The sequence below is a fragment of the Nanorana parkeri genome, unplaced genomic scaffold, assembly GCF_000935625.1.
Source record: "Nanorana parkeri isolate BGI_ZX_2015 unplaced genomic scaffold, ASM93562v1 scaffold105, whole genome shotgun sequence".
In the NCBI taxonomy this organism is placed as follows: domain Eukaryota; kingdom Metazoa; phylum Chordata; class Amphibia; order Anura; family Dicroglossidae; genus Nanorana; species Nanorana parkeri.
The window spans coordinates 690,777-714,332 of record NW_017306373.1 but is presented as its reverse complement, the minus strand read 5'-3'; positions in this window follow the sequence as shown (position 1 = coordinate 714,332).

Sequence of the window (23,556 nt, the reverse complement as noted above, 5' to 3'; positions counted from 1 at the left end):
TATTGGAACCCAGAGCACTGTTAAACCCATTATTTAAAAAAAAAAAGGAAAAGGATATAGCACCATCGCAACTGCCTAGATAAGGCTACCCACCAAATCTCAGTGATCAGAGAAGGAGAACATATGACAAGAGAGACAAGCGAGGGGCCAAGGGTAATCTTGCAAGAGCTGTAGAGATTCACAGTTGAGATGGGAGACCCACCATAGGACAACTATAGCCTGAACACTGCAGAAAGCTGGACTTGATTGAAGATTAATAGATATGAAATGTTTGAATTTTGCCAAAATGTATGTGGGAGATGCAGCAAACATGCTTGGTCCCATAAACTGAAATTTGTGGCCTTAGCACAAATTTCTATGTGTAGCGGAAGGCCAAAACTGCTCAACTGCCAAAGAGCACCAACATACTGCAGCATAGTCATGTTACATAGTTACATAGTTACATGTATTGGAAGCAGACAAGGATTGAAGGCAGGTAGGATTAAACCAAATTCATGGCGACTCTAGAGAAAAACCTTGTCTGCGTCTCCTAGACACCTGACAACAGCAAAATGTTTCCCAGCACACTCACCAGCCAGCATGCAAAAAAACTTGTCTCACCTCTACGGTTAAAAACAGAGGTTTAGATACACGTCTTCTGCAGAAAATGTGAAAGTCGCACCGTGTCGCCAAGGCAGATCTATATAGTGCAGTCCTAACTCTAAACTATGAGAGTCTCCATCTTGGAGCACATGTGGCAAAAGATACGGCGCGGCGTTGTGGCTTTCACATTTTCTGCAGAAGACGTGTATCTAAACCTCTGTTTTTAATCTTAGCGGTGAGACAAGTTTTTTTGCTGTAAAGCTGGTGACGAATTGATGAGTGCGTTTGCCATTTGTTTTGCTTGACTGATTTGGTGCAGTGACGCATGGGGGTCTCAGCTGCCGTTGTGATGTGCGGGGTCCCTTGTGAGTCCCTGTGCCTTTAAGGAGGTTGGGCTTCCTCCTGACAAACCTGCACCCAATTTGATCTTTTGCCATTGTGCTCCAAGATGGAGACTCTCATAGTTTAGAGTTAGGACCGCACTATCTAGAGGTGCCTTGGAGTGGCTGTGCAGCTTTCTCATTTTCTGCAGAAGACGTGTATCCAAACCTCTGTTTTTAATCTTAGCGGTGAGACAAGTTTTTTTGCCTGCTGGCTGGTGAGTGTGCTGGGAAACTTTTTGCTGTTGTACTGTATAAAGCCCTTCCATGTGCACCTTGCTGTAAAGCTTGTGACAAATTGATGAGTTGCTCTTACAAGAAATGAAAATTGTTGATCACCAACCATTCCCACAGAGATAGAAAACATTTGCAAAGAAGAATACAGACAAATTTGAGTATCTATGTGCAATGTTAGTAGATATCTATTGAGAAAGATCTGCCGTTGTAATAAGAATCCTAGGTGTCTCTGGCATAGTATTGTCTCATGAGAATTAACACTTTTAAATGGAGCTACTCATCTATAAATACAAAACTGCATTAAATTGTGTTTTTATCCACATGAAGTAAACAAATATTCAGAATAGATGTTTTTTGGTTGGTGGTAGGAACTGAAAATCATGAGGATGGTTCTCTTGAATCTGTCTGAAAGATCAATCTGTGTTACCCGTAAAAACAATTAAGTATATGTCTATCTCTTAACCTGCACTGGAGACATGTACAGAACTAACTGGCCGCTATGGGTAAAGCAGATGGAGTTTCCTTTAGAGCTTCTGGCAATGAGGATCAATTAACTTTTCATAATAACAAGCATTTCCTGATCTTTTATAGGTTTAAGTGTAAGTAGGTATTAGAATTCCGGTTTAGATTCAGGCAATATGCGGTAACTATGCAGGGTACTCTCCAGCAGGGAAGTGAACCTGCACCTTAAGGGTTAACGCACTTCTTTGCCTAGCCCCTCTGACCTAAAGTAAGCCACCCTTCCAGCCCCGCAGCTTGCCACAATGTTAATAAACTAGAGCTGAAATCTTCTTTCTGCTGACCTCACCTGTACAATCCAACCCCATTAATTTATATGGATCCATCTGCTGGAGTAGAAAAGTGCCTATTGCACTTTGCTGTCTTTAGTCCTCCCAGAATTTCCCTAGCACCACTGCTTTCTGCTCAATCTAGAGTGTATTATCCTATAGATAAGGAAAAATAAATAATTTGCGAGCCTTTTATGAATTATAAAAAGCAACAAAACATTGGTAGCAATAAATGTAGAATAGCCAGTAGATGACTAGCTTTATGGGTTCTATTTAAAAACTATTCACAGGGCTGGAAACATTTGCTCTGTGTGGATGTATGGCAAAACCGACATTCTTTAGTTATTGCTTTACACGGGAATGTATTTTCAAAATTGTTTATATTTCATCATTGATACTAGATGGCGCTGAAGAGCATAGAAAACACTTAGCCAGTTATTCACTAAGCTGCCCAAGGCAGCCGAATGAATGACCGAGCCGAAGAGAAGGCAGCCAAAGCCTGTTCGGCTATTCACAGCAACCCTGTACGGCTAAAAGGTTTGATATGACTTTTGGGGAAACCTCACACAATTACTACCAGACCTAAAGGGGGGGCGGTATGAATTGGAATGGGGACCCCACGCTGTTTTTTTTGGGGGGGGGGTATTTTATTTTTTTGTCATTTGCAATTTGCAGGGAGTTCTCCCCGCTCCGGCTGTGTGTTTGGCTGTGCCGAGCCGAAGTATGTGCATGTGTCTTGGCTACCTTCAGCTGCTGTACGTGGTATTGTGAATAGCGTGTACAGCAGCCCTTCGGTTTGGCTGAAACGAAGGGTTCCTGCAGCCGAAGCGAGCTGAAGGATTAGACGAATGTTCGTCTAAATCCTTCGGCTCTTTAGTTAATAACCCCCTTAGTTCCTATGCTCCTTTAGTGGCCATAATGAGACATTACATTAAAACATTCGAGAATTCATTCTACGTGTAAAGAAAAAAACTAAAAAACTTTCGGTTTGGCATATATTCGCACAGACTAAACATTCACAGATATTTGAAGGGTGAATGGCCCTGCAAATTGCTTATAAAGAGACCCCTATGTAACTCTGTAGGAACAGATAGCAGCAAAGTATTTCCTGTAATTCGTCCATATTTTTAGCCTCCGGTTGGCCATACATGTACAAAGAGTAATAAGATCTGTCATCATCTAAGATTACCCATAAACAATCTCTGCAATATCACTTATCTCTCAAAGTAGAAGCATCATTTGTTATTATTGTGCCTTTTCTATAACTGTACCATACTGCTCAAAAATGACAAGCACTTCCAACTCTCTTAAGGCCATCTCCTACATTCGTTGTTTACTGCAAACAATGCTATAATCTGTAGAATTGCTTATAAAAGAAGAGGAAGCAATGTGTGTTTATTAATACATTTGTAAATTAGTTTGTAATACTGGCGTAATATATTTCATCTGTTTCAGTTTTCCTGACACTGTTCCTTTAATACCTGTCCAGCAGCCTGCAGACTTAGAATCCATTAGTGTACAGGACACTTCCTCTGGGTTTTCAGTCTGTCAGTGGGGAACATTGCGGCCAGCATTTTGACTGTTACCATTGAGCTGTTTGTGGAAAATATGGCCTGGTTTTGGTTTACAGGAGACGTAAATGGCATGTCAGAGGCACAGCATAGCATATGAGAGCAGATCATTTTTATGAATAATTCGGATGCCTGACAGCATGAATAAAGGCAGCAAGTCATCCTCACAGTCTCACAGTGGTGAAGATGACTGTCGTTGCCACAAAGTCCTGCTACACTTCATTACTTCCCTTTACTTCAGGCACATCTTCTAGGCATATTTGTTTCTTGTTAACTCTCTGCCAGACAAGTGCAATGGGCTGTGCTTTCCTGAGGCAGTATAGGAATCAAAGAACAGTTATTAACATGTTTAGGTCTGGGTGAGCTGGTATGGGGAAAATGCTGCTGATATGATGGTATCACCAAGCCTGAAAACATATGAGCTAGAGACCGTGTTTTAACTCTGAGACAAGTGAGACCTGAAGCATCGGATCATTCTCTCCTATCTATCCCATTGTGTTGTGTATGCTATAAGTACATATATACATTATACATACATTATCTATCTATCTATTTTCCCTAGCACCACTGCTTTCTGCTCAATCTAGAGTGTATTATCCTATAGATAAGGAAAAATAAATAATTTGCGAGCCTTTTATGAATTATAAAAAGCAACAAAACATTGGTAGCAATAAATGTAGAATAGCCAGTAGATGACTAGCTTTATGGGTTCTATTTAAAAACTATTCACAGGGCTGGAAACATTTGCTCTGTGTGGATGTATGGCAAAACCGACATTCTTTAGTTATTGCTTTACACGGGAATGTATTTTCAAAATTGTTTATATTTCATCATTGATACTAGATGGCGCTGAAGAGCATAGAAAACACTTAGCCAGTTATTCACTAAGCTGCCCAAGGCAGCCGAATGAATGACCGAGCCGAAGAGAAGGCAGCCAAAGCCTGTTCGGCTATTCACAGCAACCCTGTACGGCTAAAAGGTTTGATATGACTTTTGGGGAAACCTCACACAATTACTACCAGACCTAAAGGGGGGGCGGTATGAATTGGAATGGGGACCCCACGCTGTTTTTTTTGGGGGGGGGGTATTTTATTTTTTTGTCATTTGCAATTTGCAGGGAGTTCTCCCCGCTCCGGCTGTGTGTTTGGCTGTGCCGAGCCGAAGTATGTGCATGTGTCTTGGCTACCTTCAGCTGCTGTACGTGGTATTGTGAATAGCGTGTACAGCAGCCCTTCGGTTTGGCTGAAACGAAGGGTTCCTGCAGCCGAAGCGAGCTGAAGGATTAGACGAATGTTCGTCTAAATCCTTCGGCTCTTTAGTTAATAACCCCCTTAGTTCCTATGCTCCTTTAGTGGCCATAATGAGACATTACATTAAAACATTCGAGAATTCATTCTACGTGTAAAGAAAAAAACTAAAAAACTTTCGGTTTGGCATATATTCGCACAGACTAAACATTCACAGATATTTGAAGGGTGAATGGCCCTGCAAATTGCTTATAAAGAGACCCCTATGTAACTCTGTAGGAACAGATAGCAGCAAAGTATTTCCTGTAATTCGTCCATATTTTTAGCCTCCGGTTGGCCATACATGTACAAAGAGTAATAAGATCTGTCATCATCTAAGATTACCCATAAACAATCTCTGCAATATCACTTATCTCTCAAAGTAGAAGCATCATTTGTTATTATTGTGCCTTTTCTATAACTGTACCATACTGCTCAAAAATGACAAGCACTTCCAACTCTCTTAAGGCCATCTCCTACATTCGTTGTTTACTGCAAACAATGCTATAATCTGTAGAATTGCTTATAAAAGAAGAGGAAGCAATGTGTGTTTATTAATACATTTGTAAATTAGTTTGTAATACTGGCGTAATATATTTCATCTGTTTCAGTTTTCCTGACACTGTTCCTTTAATACCTGTCCAGCAGACTGCAGACTTAGAATCCATTAGTGTACAGGACACTTCCTCTGGGTTTTCAGTCTGTCAGTGGGGAACATTGCGGCCAGCATTTTGACTGTTACCATTGAGCTGTTTGTGGAAAATATGGCCTGGTTTTGGTTTACAGGAGACGTAAATGGCATGTCAGAGGCACAGCATAGCATATGAGAGCAGATCATTTTTATGAATAATTCGGATGCCTGACAGCATGAATAAAGGCAGCAAGTCATCCTCACAGTCTCACAGTGGTGAAGATGACTGTCGTTGCCACAAAGTCCTGCTACACTTCATTACTTCCCTTTACTTCAGGCACATCTTCTAGGCATATTTGTTTCTTGTTAACTCTCTGCCAGACAAGTGCAATGGGCTGTGCTTTCCTGAGGCAGTATAGGAATCAAAGAACAGTTATTAACATGTTTAGGTCTGGGTGAGCTGGTATGGGGAAAATGCTGCTGATATGATGGTATCACCAAGCCTGAAAACATATGAGCTAGAGACCGTGTTTTAACTCTGAGACAAGTGAGACCTGAAGCATCGGATCATTCTCTCCTATCTATCCCATTGTGTTGTGTATGCTATAAGTACATATATACATTATACATACATTATCTATCTATCTATCTATCTATCTATCTATCTATCTATCTATCTATCTATCTATCTATCTATCTATATGTCTTGTTACTGCAAGACCTGTGAGTGCCTCTATATTTTTGAATATATAGAGTTATAGAGGCACTCATGGGTCTTGAAGCGAAGTTAAGTCAAAGCACCGTCATTTTTTTGTCAATGTTTCCACAGCGCTCAGTCAATATTTTTATATATCTTCTAGGTTTTATATAATCCTTGTTCTGAAGACATCAGTAATGGGTGCCTATATATATTCAGACTCCCTGTGTCATTTATCAGGGAAAGGATGGATCTTCTTGGTGGCTATGTGACAATACAGAGAGTTCTGTGCTGACACTTTCACATACATAAGTCCCTAATGTCCTTTGAATTCATGTACTGTACAAAAATGCACGACGTATATATAGTGATGTCAGCACCTTTGGGAATTGATGAATAATAACCAATCGCTATAATGTACAAAATAGAATCATCATTTAGTGCTTCATTTAAGGATACATTTTCTGCATCAGCTTTGATAGGTTCATCTGTTATTGTGAGCAATATATGAAAATATCAGCATCCTGGTACAGAAACCCCGGAGCACTCATTCATTTGATTCTGAAATAGAAGGAAATGTTCAGAAGCAAAGTAGGGATTGATTTCTGCCAAAGAACATAGTTTGCCTAGATGAGAACCTCATGTTTCTTGCATGGTCAGTACCACGAGCTGTATTTATACTTAGTACTGTTCACATTTGTGGATTATAACAAGGGCAACCTGAATAGTAATCTCTGTCCTATATCTCTAAGGTAGCTCAGACATTATCGTCAATATCACTGGCCCGGCTTTGGCTTTTTAAACAGGGAAAGAAGGCTGCAGAGAGTGTGTGGGAACATTCCACTGATATTTGGGAAATGCCTTTATCTTTTATTGAATTAGAGCACCAGTTCTGTATAATAGAAAGTAAAACAAGGATTATTATTGTTTCAGCTAGTAGCAAGACACTAATAATGGGCAGTGTGGTAGTCTATGGCTTAAGAACTGGCCACGGTCCATGATCATTTTAATTCTCCTTAGCAGTTACATAGCAGAAATCAGTACTGGTTTGCAAATGTAAACTGTTAATGATTTATTCCATCTAAAACTGTCTGGAGTTAGGTGGAGACACTGTTCACCTTACCCATTCAGAGCTAAGTGATAGAGTCTCTTTAAAGCCCAACCCTGACCCACTTATCCTCACAATCATTACTCTCCCATTAAACTTCATTCTCCTACAGCCCTAACCTTGTGTAAGCTCCAGTTTGGATGATGTCGGAAATTAAGTATGTCACATCCTCTGTCACCCATGTGACAGTGTTTGGGCCATGCTATTGGTTGCACAGGCCTGAACATTGTATTATGGGAGGAGGTAGCATGCTCCCTTCCCCAATACCTGAAAGCACTGAGTATTTTTCAGCAGCTCTGATGGAGTAAGCAGGGATTTGTGGGGAAAGTGAGCATAAGTGGGTTGGGGAATGGGCTTAGGTGACTCAAAGGAGAGAAGCACTATAACACAAATGCATATGCTGTAAAACAAATGTCTCAAATGTCAGTAAAGCTACCAAAACTGGCACAGGTCTTTTTTGAATTTGGTGCAGGACTTCATAAATGTCCATACCGCCAGAAGGCTTTATTGAATTCCTCCATTTTCACTTAGTTTGTAAAGCTAATTTGCAGCCCTAAAGCCCAGAGAACTCTAATATGCAGAGAGTGATCTGAGTCCCCTTCAGATGATTTCCAACCATGGCTTGCAATATGCATATTAGAGCTTTCTACTTGTAAAAAAAAGTTTTACAAGCTACTGTAGCTGGCAATATGGACAAATCATCTTTGATGACTACTTTGCCTTTGTGCTGACAAGTTAGACACTTTAAGACCTGATCACACCAGCGGCTCCTGGTGTGCCCTGACGTAAGCAGTGCGGATATCCTGTAAATGATGCATCATACTGTTTTTTTATTCATAAACATTTCATCGATGTGTATTCACTGCAACATTTTGCCATGTGGTAGTAATGCATCGCAGCATGCTGCGGTGAAAAAAAATACTGTATGTCCTACTTTTTTACAGTGCACACCACTGCAGTGCAATGGTATGAACTGAACTAATAGGACATAAATACATTTGCCATGTTTGTGTGTGAGAACTGCATTAGCATTTGGCAAGGTTGCCCAGCATAGCCCAATGCATAAGGTTGGAACAGGCCCTCAGAGTAAGCACAGAATCACGTTAATGGATTCTGCTGCCATCCAAACACATACAGTGCATTACTCCTTTGATGGTAGTAGAGGCAGATGATGGTTTATATAATTTTGACTCTACATACATACAAAATCTGCAGTTACAGATGTTTCTTTAATGGTGGTGTAGAAAAAGGAGCCAGCTGGACAGTCTGATATAAATAGTTAGCTCATTCTCTCACAGTGCAGCAGTGTGAGCAGGTGTGCACCGTACTGGTTACTCACGCAGTGTCTCAGATGTTACAGCTGCATAGTCTTCATCTGCATAGTCCTTCCCAGTGATGCCTGTGGCTGTTCTTACTCTCTCTGCTTAGGCTGAGAATGAGCCAACACTGGTCATTTCAATCAGACAGATGTTATATCTATCTATTTCACTGCCACTCACCAGATCGCTGCCTGTTTGACTAATGGTCAAGTATGGTAGATGGGTAGATGGGGCAGCTGTCCTGAACCCACCATTTCAGAGGATCCTATCATTGGCGTCCTGCTATCTAAGCACTGCAGTCTATGCCCCAGGTCAGTAAAATTTAGGAACCACAAGCTTGTACATAAAAAGAGAAAAACAAACCAATTCTCAGATCAGGCACCCACTGAGGAGTGAAGGGAACCCTTTTCTCTTGCCTTGTGTTCTAGTCATGTGATTGTCCCCTTGTGACAATTACTTCCTGTCCCAGTAACCACATAGGGAGGCAGGGAGATATTAGATATTATTAAAAGCTTCTTCTGTGCCCCTCTCTGGTTAAGATTCACTTTGTGACTGGGTCCTAACTTTTTCCGACTTCTAAGATTCACTAATTGCCACTTCCAGGGGATCAGAGAAAGTAAGGTCCTTCTAACAAAGTAAAACTAAATCAGGAAAGGGCACAGAAAGTTACTTTTCTGGCTAATATAGATAGTAACAGGCACCTTCTAATCTCTGCTTTTGGGTAGAAGTTTACATTATAAAAGTATATCACAGAATACTTAACCTTCCTCTACAAGACAGACCCTGCTAGTTTGGCGCCATTTTAGAAGTCTTTGGACATTTTGTGTACTTTATGTAGAAATAATTTATAGACAAATAACATAGCAACAAGCAGAATGGCAGATAATATGAAATACCAAAACTAGAATAAACCGCCATGACTCCATGTTTAGCTCTTTGGGAATACCAAATGAATTGCAGTCCTTTAGACTAATTTACCTATATGTGGATTTCCCTGGGTCTGTTTTAGACCCACTCTCTGTGGACCCAGAGGAATGTGAATAAAACTAATGGCCAATAATCTCAGAGGGGAAAGAAATTGCTCCCTAACTCCAAATACAGTAATTGGTTTACACCCCGGATCACACTTACACAACTGTACTGCATAATGCTACAGAATATGTGGACATCCTACCAATGGGCCTAGAAATAAAATAATGTAGGAAAGCCTTTCTTTCTTTCTTTCTTTTATTTGTATTCACATACTTTTGCATGTGTTATCTTGTTCATTTAAGTAACGATAATATATGCATTAAGTAAGGACAATAGTGAAGAGAAAACCTACAAAGCTGCAAGCAGAGCTTCAGGTCTGTATAGCAGTTTGCCATTATGTGTTCAGGTCTGTATAGCAGTTTGCCATTATGTGTTCAGGTCTGTATAGCAGTTTGCCATTATGTGTTCTTCTAAATTGGTGTAAAAAATAATAATTGGTCCATGAATGTATGAAGCAAATCAATGCCTTTCCTGAACTCTTTCCAAGCATATGGCACTGTTGAGGAAGAGAAGCTCCACTAAGCAGGTAATTCTTCCCCTCTCTGTCTCTGCTGTTGGTATTATCATGGTTTATTATTGTGGGAATGAAAAGATGGGATAGAGTCTTACCCCTTGAGATGTTTGCCCTGGGCCTTGGGCACACAGACCAAACTTGTACACATACAGGCACATCTGCTAACTTCAAAATACTAGTAAAACTCTAATGCACAAAACAAATATGCACATCGTGCGTTCTCATCTCCCTACAACTTGGCTTTTGTTATACCTATCAAAGGAGATTTTTTTTTCGTTTTTTGTTGAAATTTGGTTTGCTGATCTGCAGTGGTACACCTTAGAAGTGTGCAACTCCCTTTTAAATAATGCTAGGTCTACTTCATGCATCTAAGTTCCTGTATGAAAGTTCCTTAAAGTCTGTTAGTGTTTCACCTCCTTATAGAACAGGATAAATAACCTTTTTTTAGCATACTGAGTCACCATACCACAGATAGTTGGAGTAGAGGGATTTTCACAGCCCCAACTTCCTCATTGTCTGCATGTCTCACAGCGGGGAAACACCATTTTTATATTTAAATGTGTAAAATATTCATTTTAGTGGGAATAAGGAAAATGAAGTATAATTCCATTACAGATAGTAATGGAGTTATACTCCAAAGGCCTTGTGCAGCTATCATGTCATTATCAGCTCAACATCTACTGCGGATCATGGTGACATTGTGTTTCTTGAAGATTGGAAATTTTGCACATCATTTCTTGAGTGGCACCTAAAGACACTGCTCCTAACTTTTAAAAAGCTCTATTTATGATATTACCGTAAGGTATTTTGTATATTATATCTGGCATTAAAGTGTAAATGCACAATCCCCATTCAATCCGATGAAGAGTTCATATTCTGTTGGAGCACGAACTCATCATTGATGGAGATTGCAGTGTGCATGTGCAGCTGAATGTAGAATATTCTAACAGTAGGCTGTGTGGCACTGAGGAGGCCATGCAGTCAAATCTTAGCGGTTTGAGTGAATCTGAAGATTGGGTAGGAGTGATGGGGGTTTACTAATATAAATTACACTTTAAAAAGATATCTATGCTAATAGAAAAGCAGAACATGGATTTAAATTAGCTATTAAATTCACTAAATACATCCACTTAGCATGTGACCCCCCCCCCCCCCATTCCTTCCAATGGCATAATATAGGGCCCATGGCAGTCACCTAGGAGTATGTGTGTCTGGTGTCTGTCCACACCATCCATTGCTTCATGGGAATTAACAGCCCAGCTCATACAGAGCAGACCTGGTAGTGTCCCTCTTGCATTACTACAGTCAATTTGTTAAGATAGTTAATTCCTGCATGAGTGGATGGCAGTTAGAGGCACCAGAGGCACCATAAAATTAAGAAAGTGTTTACATTTTCTAAAATTACAGGGAGGTTATGTTCTATGGCCATGTTAGATCTATAATTGTATGTAAAGAGGAACTTTACACTTATCTTTAAAATGACAACAAATACACCTTCAGAAATGTTTAGTAATGACAATTTACATGCAAATACTTATAGATAATTGCAGGCTTTGTATTCTTTGCATACCTTATTTCTCTTTTATTTTCCATTCTTCTTGCAGTGGCCATTTTTTTTACTAAGAAGAGATTAATCCACCTCCCTTTAATTCCTGGAATTCTGACACATGTGACCAGGATATGTGACCATGCACATCATCTCAGGGGAGGAAAATGCCTTTCCCTGAGATCTCATAAGATTACACGTGAGATTTCCTAGCAATGTTCTGCTGATAATGTAATACTTGTCTAATTGTTCATTATTATTATTAATCAGTATTGTTATTATTAAAAACTAAAACAATAAAGTCCATACCACTAACACAAATGGTATACAGTACCATTATTCTCCCACATATCTGACAAATACTATTCTTTTTAATCTCCAGTGGTTGTCCAGCAACATTTCTTGTTATCTTTGTGTGAGCCATCTTTAGGCATAGCTTTGCCAACTTATTGCAGAGTATAGAAGTGTGCAATTAGAAAGCACTAATGGAGCAGTAAGTGTCCCTCTCTTCCCCTTCTCCACTGCCATCCAGCAGACTATATTACGGTCATGTATACACACTATGGCAGCCCTTTAACCGCATAAATCACATGAAAGACTTTTTCCATTTCATCTGTACAGTAAAACTGGCTTGCATCTGAATGGACGCGGTACCGCAATGCAATATGCATCTTCTATAATAAGTGTCCTGCATTAAAGGGAGAGAGATGGGAACTCTTCTCATCACTTTGTAGCTAGATTAGGAGGACGTGATTTCAGGAAATGGATTGTGATAATTGTAGTGGAGGGGAACTGGGTCACAGTGTAATGGGTGGTTATCGGCCTTTTTTTTCCTCAGTCTTATTACAAAAGTGTGCAACCTATCCAGATTCACATAGACGCTTGCCTAGTATAAAGGATATAAGGGTATTATATTATAGAAAACAATAAACAATTCAGTTATCAAAGCTGAAGACACATGTAGCTTGTTACATGTAGATTCCAATGTAAATGTGTTCTGAATAAAGCAAGGTTTGCAAACTAATAATATATATTTTTTTTAATGAATAATTTATGCTGTATTCCCAAGACAGTGGCCTCAACCTGGCTGATTTATCATGCTGAAATGGCATTCTTCCTATCTATAGAAAATATGGCTCAAATATTAATAATAATAATTGCATAGCAAAAAAAAGTTTTAAAGACCTTGTAATGATAATCACAGAGTGATCCCTCTCGCTCCTCCAATTCACTAGCACTGGGAAGCACAATTCCTGGGCAATGTTTAGAAATTTGCAAAACTCCTGAAAGACATTCGCAGTTACCGTTTCTCCCTTATTATTAATTTTGCATCTATTTTTTGGAGAGAAGATATCTCAATGTCAAATGCCATTGACTGCTTAACTGAGAAGGGTTATAATTTTCATTCCCTAAGACAAAGAACTCATGAATAACAATCAGCCTCATGTATCATTTGTACTAAATAATGCTCAATGCTGCCCCACAGACATCACTCAAGTACTAAATTTTGTTATTGATAGATAGATAGATAGATAGATAGATAGATAGATAGATAGATAGATAGATAGATAGATAGATACAAGGGCGTAACTACATATCATGGGGCTCCCATAGCAAAACTTTGGCGTCCCCCACCTAACTCTCTCTGTAGCGACTGGCAGTGTCAACCATGAAGGACAAGAAGCAGGAGACCGGTCAGCATAGTCAGTACACTGCTAGGGAACAGTGCTGTGATGAAAGTTATAATAGTTATAATAGTGCTAATAATAATAACAATCATATTAATATTTTATGTTATGATAAAATGATTAATGCTCTTGCACATACTTACTCATCAACCAACTTCTTTAAATTCAAGCTTTATTAAACTTTTTTTTGTAGAAACACAAACCTCAGTCCTCCTATAAGGTTTTAACATAGGTGAAACTCTGGGATTTGTGACTGAATTAGGCATATGGGTTAATGTCAGTCTGTAGTAGAAGTTCAGAAGGCACTTAATCGACATTGATAAGATAGATAAGAAAATGCTTCTACTGCACAGAGGGAGGGTCTGTATAGATGATTCTGAGGTCTGACTTCAGCCCTTCTATACTGGAAACCCCACAGTTTAGTTTTCCCAATTAGCCCCCCTAGTGGGACCCTGTCCTAGCCCAGGACCCATAGCAGCCACATTACTAGCAGCCACTAGGTAGATAGATAGATAGATAGATAGATAGATAGATAGATAGATAGATAGATAGATAGATAGATAGATAGATAGATAGATCTACTGACAGATTATTAGACTAAAGCTTCACAGTAGCTTTTTAGTAGCTCAATTGTGGTGCTAAAATCACTAGTAATTAACCGTTAGAAGAAGCAGATGATTTTAAAACAGATGGAACAAATGTTTCCTTATGGAGAAAGCTACATAAATAGTATGCAGTAGCATCTTCTAGCGATCCACTATAACATGAGCAAGTGCAGGCACTGTATCGGGCATAGCTGCATGTGCCGGCTGTCAGAATACATTAGCTCAGCAAGGAGAGCCCTCCATCCACGCTGTTTAGGGTGGAAGGAGGAATCTAGCATTGTTTTCTAATTCATCTGCAGGGCTGTGAATGGCCATCTTTACAGTAACAGTTTGGTGTAAGGACAGGAGGCAAGGGAAATCTCATCAACAGAGATACAGACAGCAAAGCCTTCCTCAGTCTTCCAAAACCTAAGACAATTTTGGAGTTCCCCTTCAAGCTTTCTTACAGGTCAAATTAAAAATGTCCTTGTAATTAAGATTAACCAGTAGTTTCCAACATAATATATGTATCTGTAAATAATGTTTTTTGATAAATTTGAATCAAATCAGACTTTGCAGGATTTATATGTTAAGCTGAGAGCAGATATTTATTGGAGGCTGGACATTGAAAAATAATCAAATTTATGCCCATCCTGCGCTTGTCTAATAACAGGCAGATATTACAATTGCCCATGGGCAAAAGCAAGCAGAGATGTATATATGATTTCTTTTCTCCTGTTCGAGGACCATTTCTACCAATTAGAGAATGAATCCTCTGTTACCATACTATGCATAGGCAAGTAGGGTCAAATCTCTTAAAAGCTCGTTACACCCCCTTACATGCTCAGCTATCACTTGGAAATATTCTACCCATCGCTAAAGACATTGACATCAAGCGTGTTGTCTCATGTCTATTGTATCCCAAAAACGTCCTGACTATTGTGGAATTAGGCCAAAATTTCAAGAATCGAAAGATGGGGGTTCATATTTAGAATTGCATCAGTCAAAACCCAACTAGGCTCACAACTAGCTGTGTGCTCCAAGCTGAACGTGATTTTGTTTAGTCATTTGTATTAGGCTGATGTCACATGGGTGACTCTGCCACTGGCAATTTGTCAAAATCTGCAGGGGGAGCATTTCCATAGAGACAGACAGGCAGCCTCTTTTGCAATCCTGCCACTGGCGTTTTGTCTCTACCGACAGGATCGCCCATCTGACCTTACCTGTACTCAGGCCCTCCATCCTGCAACAATAATTCCACATTTTAGTTCTTTTTACATCATTGTATTAAGTCACACAAATGAAAAATAACAGTTATGTTCATTAGCGTGTTTAGTAGTATACCGTATCGTATTATAGATGTTGTGACAAGCTGTTAATCTGTTAGCCTTGACAAGCGTGTTACAATAGCACTCCCTCTATTACACGCAGCAGTTTAGGCACACCTGTGTGCAGTGAATGTGATAGTGCCATTGTAGTCTAATCCCAGAGCTGATGGAGGCAGCCCACTCTACTTCCCTGCGGCAACATATGAGCTAACCTTTAGTGAACCTGACAGTCTCCAAGCTCTTGTGACAGAAAGAAAAACTTTATACAGTACAGTATAATAATGCACTGAAACAACAGTAATCTATAAATAGGCCTGTTTTTAGTGCTAAGCTCCTTTTAACTTTGTTAGTCATCGACCATCCTTAAAATAAAATCAGAGTAGCTGTGGCTCTTGGTAGCAGTTGTAAACAAACTCATGGAGGAAAAGTAGAAGGGAAAAAAGCACATGCAATCCAGCCAGGAATTCAGCTGTCAGAGCAGGGGGAAGGGAGAGACGATCCTTACTGAGAGAGCAAGAGAGACGGAGAACTGGAAGTGTAGAGCAAACTAACACCTGGATTATGGACCTTATAGAAAGGTGATAATTCTGTAGAACTATACAAAATGCATAAACCAGCCTTCCACAACCCTTTTAACAAGGAGGAGCCCATACTAACTTAGTAGTAACTCATAGACATGCAAATGTAGTTTAGTTCCTAATGGATATTCATACAAATTTCATTAAGTTCGGACATTCGAATGCATCCACAATTTCCAAATTCTAAACCGTCAGAATGCAAACGAATTTCAATGCTCATTTAAGGGAAAGTCAGATCTGTCTGAATTTTGTTCAAAACTAAACTAATTCAGGCATGTGACTGTCAGATTTTTTCTTTGGCTGTTAGGGGTTGCATTACAGGCACGGTCATGTGACTTAATTCCAAAACGAAAATTCGTACGGATCCAAAATCCAGAAAAACAAAAGAAATAAAAATCCGAATAGAGCCGAAACTAAACTAATTTTTTTTTACGGGGTTACATGTCTAGTAACTTTCAGTTCTTAGGGAACCTAATAATTATATCTACAGCTCGTACTCTCTTATCATGGATGTAAGTTGATATATAAGAAAAAAGAAAAGAAAAAGAAAGTTGCGTACACCCAGGTCTATCCTATATGAAAATATTATTTTCAGTAATAACAATAAAATGAAACAAATGATAATGTCCAGAAAGCAAACACAGACAGTGAAGATTGTATTGTTCCCTCACATTGTTGGTCAGTGCCCCCTTTCATTGGCGGTCAATAAGAAAAGGACCCTCTCTATTTTGGCTGTCAGTGGGAGAAGGACCCTACTACATTGGTAGTAAGTGGGAAGTAAGTGGGAAAAGGACAGTTAACATAAAAAAAAAAAAGAAAGGCCACAATGTGAAGTTGTAGCCTACCCTGGCTGAGTTTCCACCACTACTTTACTGTCCCAGAGGCAGAGGATGCACAGTAGATGTATGAGATGGCCTGGCCTATAGCTCCCCTATACAACTCTGCTGCCAGCACATCCACTCCATGTCCATTACTTTCCCAATCACTATTCCAATCTTGCCGACTCAACCTCTGCAACATTTCTTTTTTCAACAAATGACACCACACAGCTTCTAATTCACTCCCTTGTAATCTCTTGGCTTGACTATTGTAACTCCCTTCTTGTTGGCCTACCACTACACAGGCTATCACTCCTTCAGTCTATCATGAATGCTGCTGCCAGACTCATCCACCTTACCAACCATGTAGTGTCCACCACCCCTCTCTGCAAATCTCTCCACTAGCTCCCACTTGCCAACTACAAAAATTCAAAATACTAACAACAACATACAAAGCCATCTACAACTCCGCCCCAAACTACATCATCAATCTCATCTCAAAATATTACCCAAACCGTCCTCTCTGCTCCTCTCAGGAACTCCTACTTTCTGGTTCCTTCATCACCTCCTCCTATGCTCATCTCTAGGACTTCTCCAGAGCCTCTCCTATCCTTTGGAACTCCATATACCAATCTGTCCACTTATCTTCTACTCTGTGTACCTTTAGGTGATCCTTAAAAGCTCATCTCTTCAGGGAAGCCTATCTTAACTCAATATAATAAATGCCCTTTTACTTTGTCCATCAGCTCCCCCCACACAATTATTACATTTTGCATCACTTGCCCACAATTAGAAAATGTTGAGGATTCCTAAGGGCTCACAATTTTTTTTTTTTAAACTGTTTGCATTTGTCACCAAGACCTTACCAGTGTGCTAGCAGTTAAAAGAGGAATGAAAAGCCCTATACATTTACTATGGCATAACTTCCACTCAATACTTTATTTACTTATTCTCATACTCCTGTTATATTTTAAGTAGACCACAATGTGCTAGTGTAATACATATGCTCCTAATATATAGAAACAGTCTTGGTCCTATCATAAAAAATTGACTTTGACAATGATATAGCACATTTTTACTACAGCTGAGCGCAGTGTTTATTCAGTGACTTGAAATCTTGAATATGACATGATGGTCATGTGTTTTATATAATGATCTGTTAAGGTAAGTCTAGAGTATTATTGAGTGACAAGAGACTGAGATAGACTGTGTCTACACTGAATGTTGGATACAAAGGAAGACTGATAGGCTGAATACACCTCTGGGATAATGGAGAGGGAGCTTTGCTACTCCCCAGCATGGAAACTGCTGTATGCCATGACATTTAAAATGATTGCAGGTGGGACTCAGTCTATAGAGATGTCCAGGGAGGAATAAAATGCTTTCATGGAGCCATGCACACTTCTTACCTTCCCCTTTCAGTTTCTTCCGATGTATTTATCACCTGTGACAACGATATCACTTACTAGATTTATGGTAGAAGTATGGAAATGTGAACTGTCTTATGTGCTGAGGTTATGAATAATGCACAGTTTGTAAAGTTATTTATACATGTATGTGCTTCTATGTTCTATGATTATTGGTTATTTTCATTGAGAAGAAAGACTGAAGCACTATATCTCAGAGTTTTGTCTAAACTTGGACCTTTAGTAGGATATCAATGTGGCTTGGGTTTGCCAAAAGACAACTCAATGGAGAATATCAGAGAGCCATTGTAAATGAGGAGATACTGAAAACATCAGACATATCTATTGAATGTTTTTACCTACTTTTCTAACAAGGAGAAGGCAGCTCATATGCAATTTAGTGTCTGACACCCTAAAGACTCTTTGGGGTTGAGTAAGTAAAGATAACTAGGCTAATAAAATGGGTATAAAATAATCGGGTATTCTTGGCAAAGTTAAATATCACCTCCTTCACTAAGCTAAGGGGAAACCTCCTGTGCAAATAGCCTTGCAAAGTGAACATCCTGTTTACCTTTAGTAACTCAATCCCTTTGTGTCTATGCCCTCCCTAATAAGTAAAGACTGCACAGTTCACATTAAAAGTGTATGGGAAGATCTCATGTATTTCTCACAAAAAGAAATGCAATTCTCGCAAACTCTAACAAGATTACCATTTAGGATGCAAATAATATATAACGGAGTTGTTACCGACAGGACATTTTGTAGATTATTTCCACATATGCTTGACACATTGTGACACCCTGATCCCTAATGGAGTTGATTTACAAAAAGAGTAGACTGCTCCCTCAACAAAGTGAATGTGCACTTAGCTTAGTGAAAAAGATGAATCTTTGTGCACTTCATTCATCAAATCATATGTAAGCAAAACCCCTCCTTTTTTTTAGTTTTCATAGCACACGACTGGGTATACAAGGTGAACACAACTTCACTTTATTTACTAAGCTAAGTTTGCAAAATTAATATTCACTTTGCTAGATGAACAGTCTTTTCTCTTTTAGTACGTGAACCCAAATGCGTTTATTTATAAACATTCAAAATTGTTAGCTTTCAATTTTACAATTTAGTCTGCTTGTTGCAGGGTATTAATCAGTCGTTGATAAATTTGCATATTTGGAATGTTAGAAAAAAAAAAGAGAATAATTAGTACAGTTGTGTAAGCTCAGTGCATCCTCTTTATAGGTTTACTAGCTTTGTTCTAACTCACGTGTTTTGTTTGCCAGTTTTCACAATTCAAAATTTTCATTGTTGACTTGTGAAAACCTCCTCACAGTTCCTCAGCCTGTAGAAAGACCTGGGAAAACAGTGGGCAAATTCAGTAAAACATATTAAAAAGGGAACCAGAAGGAAGACTTGATTATCTGAAATTAAGAAGGTAGGTAGTGGAGACAGGAAAAAAAGGAAAAAACTAAAGTCCTAGGAGAGATCCATTAAAAATAGTTTGTTAGGAAATAAATCAGGTACCTTTCAATCATTTTTTGGCTTACAATACTTACATGGGTGAGGTTGCAAGAAATGCCATAGGGAAGTTGAGCAACCTGTTGAAATTAGCATACCGGGAATACATCTGTCCCCATGCAAATGGTCGCTCTCTATGCTCGTCAGGTATAGATCTTGGATGGTCCTGAGCTGGAGGGCTGGCGGAGTCCGATGATGAATGTGAAGTGAAGCAGAGGCACTTAGACATAATGAATGCAACAGTAGATCTCTTCCCGTTAAATTAGTAGATTTTTTTATACAAAGAATACAGTGGTAAAAGCACCATCAATGCGTTTCATGGCTTTGATGTGCCCACTTCTTCAGGAAAGTGTGGTAAGACACTTTGAGGGACTGTGTGTAGGGTTTTCCTAAAGTTTGTTGTTTGTTTTTATTAACTGTATTTTTTACTCAATAAAATCTACTAACTTCAAGTGAAAAGATACACTGTTTCATCCATTATATCTGTGCGCCTCTGATTCACTACTTTTTGGGGGCTTCTCTACTTAAAGTGACACTAAACTCAGGAGTTAAATCTTAAAAATGCATTCAAGCACATTAACTAATAACAAAAATGTATCTTAGCTGTAGATCCTCAAATCATCTCTGATTGCATGCTGACACTGTCCTTCCTTCTGGAGGGTGGTTACTTTTGTTCCCCATGGTCCTGTGTATGTTGTAAAGTAGCCACAGCTCCAAGCTCACTCCTGTGATGGACTACAATACAATTATAAACTAGACATAAGATTGTAGTCCCACCACGGGAGCAAGCTGACTACTTTATAATACACACAGGGACCATGAGGTATAAAAGTAACCACCCTCCAGAAGGAAGGACAGTGTCAGCACAAACTTAGCGATGATTTGAGGCTCTACAGCTGAGAGTTACACTTTTGTTAACAGTTGGGGCACATGAATGCATTTTTATGATTTAACCCCTGAGTGTAGTGTCACTTTAACTTCACTTTTCTAAAATTGCATTGGGATGCATTGCGGTTCCAGCAATCAAGTCTGCCAGGTTTGCCAGGAACTGCTAGAGATCTCTTTGTTTAACTTCTTACCTTGTTTCCTATTGAATTTGTGCACAAAGTGATAAACCAGTAATAGTATGGGAAATGGAGCCTGGGAATCTCTCAGAATCCCATGCATCAGTTACTAAAATTAATCTTTAGGATTCTTTCAATCTAGGGCAAAATAGTCATAGGCAGGGTCATTAACTGATAAGGAGTACTTTCAGGCTGATGCTAAAATAGCAGGGGGTATACACACTCACAGCCTTTTGGTTTTGGGAATATGAGACTCTGTATATAGTGCATTTGGCTGGCATAGTTCACAGGAATGCCATGACACATATTCTTTCAAATCATTAAAAAAAAAACATTAAGACCCCATTCATTATTACAAGTGCACTACCACAACAAGTTGTCATGTGTTAGGTGCACCTTAGTGCTCATAATTCAGATATATACCTTTTTTTAATAACGTGCACTGAAATGTTACACGCAATTTAAATAGAACTGGTTTTTTTCCACACACACTTTTTTGCTTTTCTACTATAATAAATGGAATATAATTTAGCACCTAAAAAATTGTCACCTCATAAAACCCAGTTCTAGTAAAACTGTGTTTAATGTCAATAATAGGGATGTAGTGCCCTGATCACCCACCAATCTAACAAAACTGAATACATGCACTGCAATGCACAATACATGCATTGTGGTGTACTGTTGTGTGGATGCATTGTCTGCTGCTGTAACCATTCTTGGTGGTTAGTTCTTGGTTAAACTCAAAAGGATTTTAAGCTACTTCAAATGCTGATGAAATCACTTACAATGTACACTGCTCCTTGATGTTTAAAGGTTTTCGTTTCCTGCAGAATCAGCTAGTCTCCTGAGCACTGGTCCTGACTTCCTGTTTTAGAGTGACTCCTTTGTCAAACAGAGTGCTATGCAGTCACCCTTGTGTATGCTAGTAAGCTGTGTGTGTGTCTCCACAAACACACAGATACAAGAAAACAAGCTGCTTCCCTCCCCCCTGTCCCCCTCTCTTCCTTCCTCCCTTCTCCAAGCTAGTAGATGAACAGTTGCTGGAGTCTGCTCTGTCCTTTGGGATCTTGTACTGGACAGGAACTCCAGGGAAGATGAGCTGACAGACCTGGAAGCAGCTGTTCAGAAATATGATGATTGTAAGTCTACATATTAAAGGAGAACTATGAGATGAGTGATTTCCACTCACCTCATAGTTCTAAGCCGACCTGAGACAATGAGACTGTCACAGGTCGGCTCAGTAGATCGGGAGGTGAGGGAAAAGATACCGGGTTCCCTCACCTCTCGATCCTGTCACGGCTCTCTGCCGTGACAGGGGGAGCGGCTGGATTCCCCTCTCCCCGCTCCGATCTGCCAGCGCTGACTGGCGGAACGGACGGGGGAGGGGGCGGGTAAAGCTGGCTCTGCCTCTAGATATGCAGAGCCAGCTGTCACTCACGCAGCTGGGCGGATCCCGTCATCTACGTCGGGATCCGCTCCAGGTGCGGCGTCTCAGTATACCGCGAGCTGTAGCTCGCGGTATACTGAGCTTAGGGTAACGGGAGGACGCTAGTTTGTGTCCTCCCGTTACCCTAAGGAGAACTATGGGGAAAAACACTGACCCCATAGTTCTCCTTTAAGTTAAAGACTGTACATATTAAGTTCCTGCAATCTCCAGATATGTTTTATCCTTTTTTGTTGCCAGTTTCTGGAATAATTCTATCTTATCACTATCTTTTGGTAAGTGAGATCTCTAGGACACAGTATTCTAAATGAAGTCTACTGTATATAGTGGAATCAATCTGTCATCCTGCTGGTGATCCTTCTAGTGATGCACCCTAGAATTCTATTGGCCAGGCCACACTGTTTACCTCCAAATATTGTTCCTCTGTAGTTCTGGACAACAAAGTACCCCAAATATTGTACTGTATTAGAGGATTCTTTTTCACTAAGTGCACAATGCTGAACTTTAGTTTTCTACTACTGTCACCAATCTTCCAGCAATGCCAAATCATGTTCCATGGTACACATACCACCAGCAATATTAACCTTATTGCACACCTTTGCAAAAAAAGACATGCCTCAAGCTATATCTCTTACAAACAGATTAAATAGAACAGGTTCCGATGAAGGATGCGTGTCCTCTGAAACGCGTCAACCCCCGGAGAGGCTCTGCTGTGAGAAGGCTCCGATGTAGCACTTACTCCTTTTTCCTCTCTGTGATTTTGTCTATCCATCGTTATTCACATGCTTGATTTCGCAATTGGTTCGTAAATACAGTTCTTGCTGTCTTGCGTTTTTATCACTAAAACCGTTTTACACTATGGAGGCGCTTCTTTTGCTTTATGCTTCTTAGAACAGGGCCTAGTACAGAGCCTTGTTCAGGGGTGGGCAAACTCCGGCCGTCCAGCTGTTAAAAAATTACAAATCCCATGCGCCACTGCAAGATTCTCACAGCCACACACATGACTCTCAGAGACAGATGCATCATGGGCTTTGTAGTTTTACACAGCTGGAGGACTGTAGTTTGCCCACCCTGGCCTAGTTGTCCAGCAATAGCGACTGGTCTCTGTTGTGAATGAATTCCATTTGCAATACACTGTAATATCTACCCTTTAGTCAACTGAGTATCCACTTAACCAGCCAAAAGCTTGCAGGGCTATTTACAAAAGGGTTAAGAAATTGGGGAATGCAGGAGAAGTGAAAAATCTAGGACAACATAGCTGAACTGGAAAATATTTTGACCTAGATTGTTCACTTCTCCTGCCTTCTCCAAACCCCTCACCCTTTTGTGAATAACCCTGTACTTTTTAGGTTATACAACTTTCTTGTGAGATTATTATGTGGAACTGTATCAAATGCTTTGCTGAAAGATAGGCTATGACTCAGTGGCGGATCCAGGGGG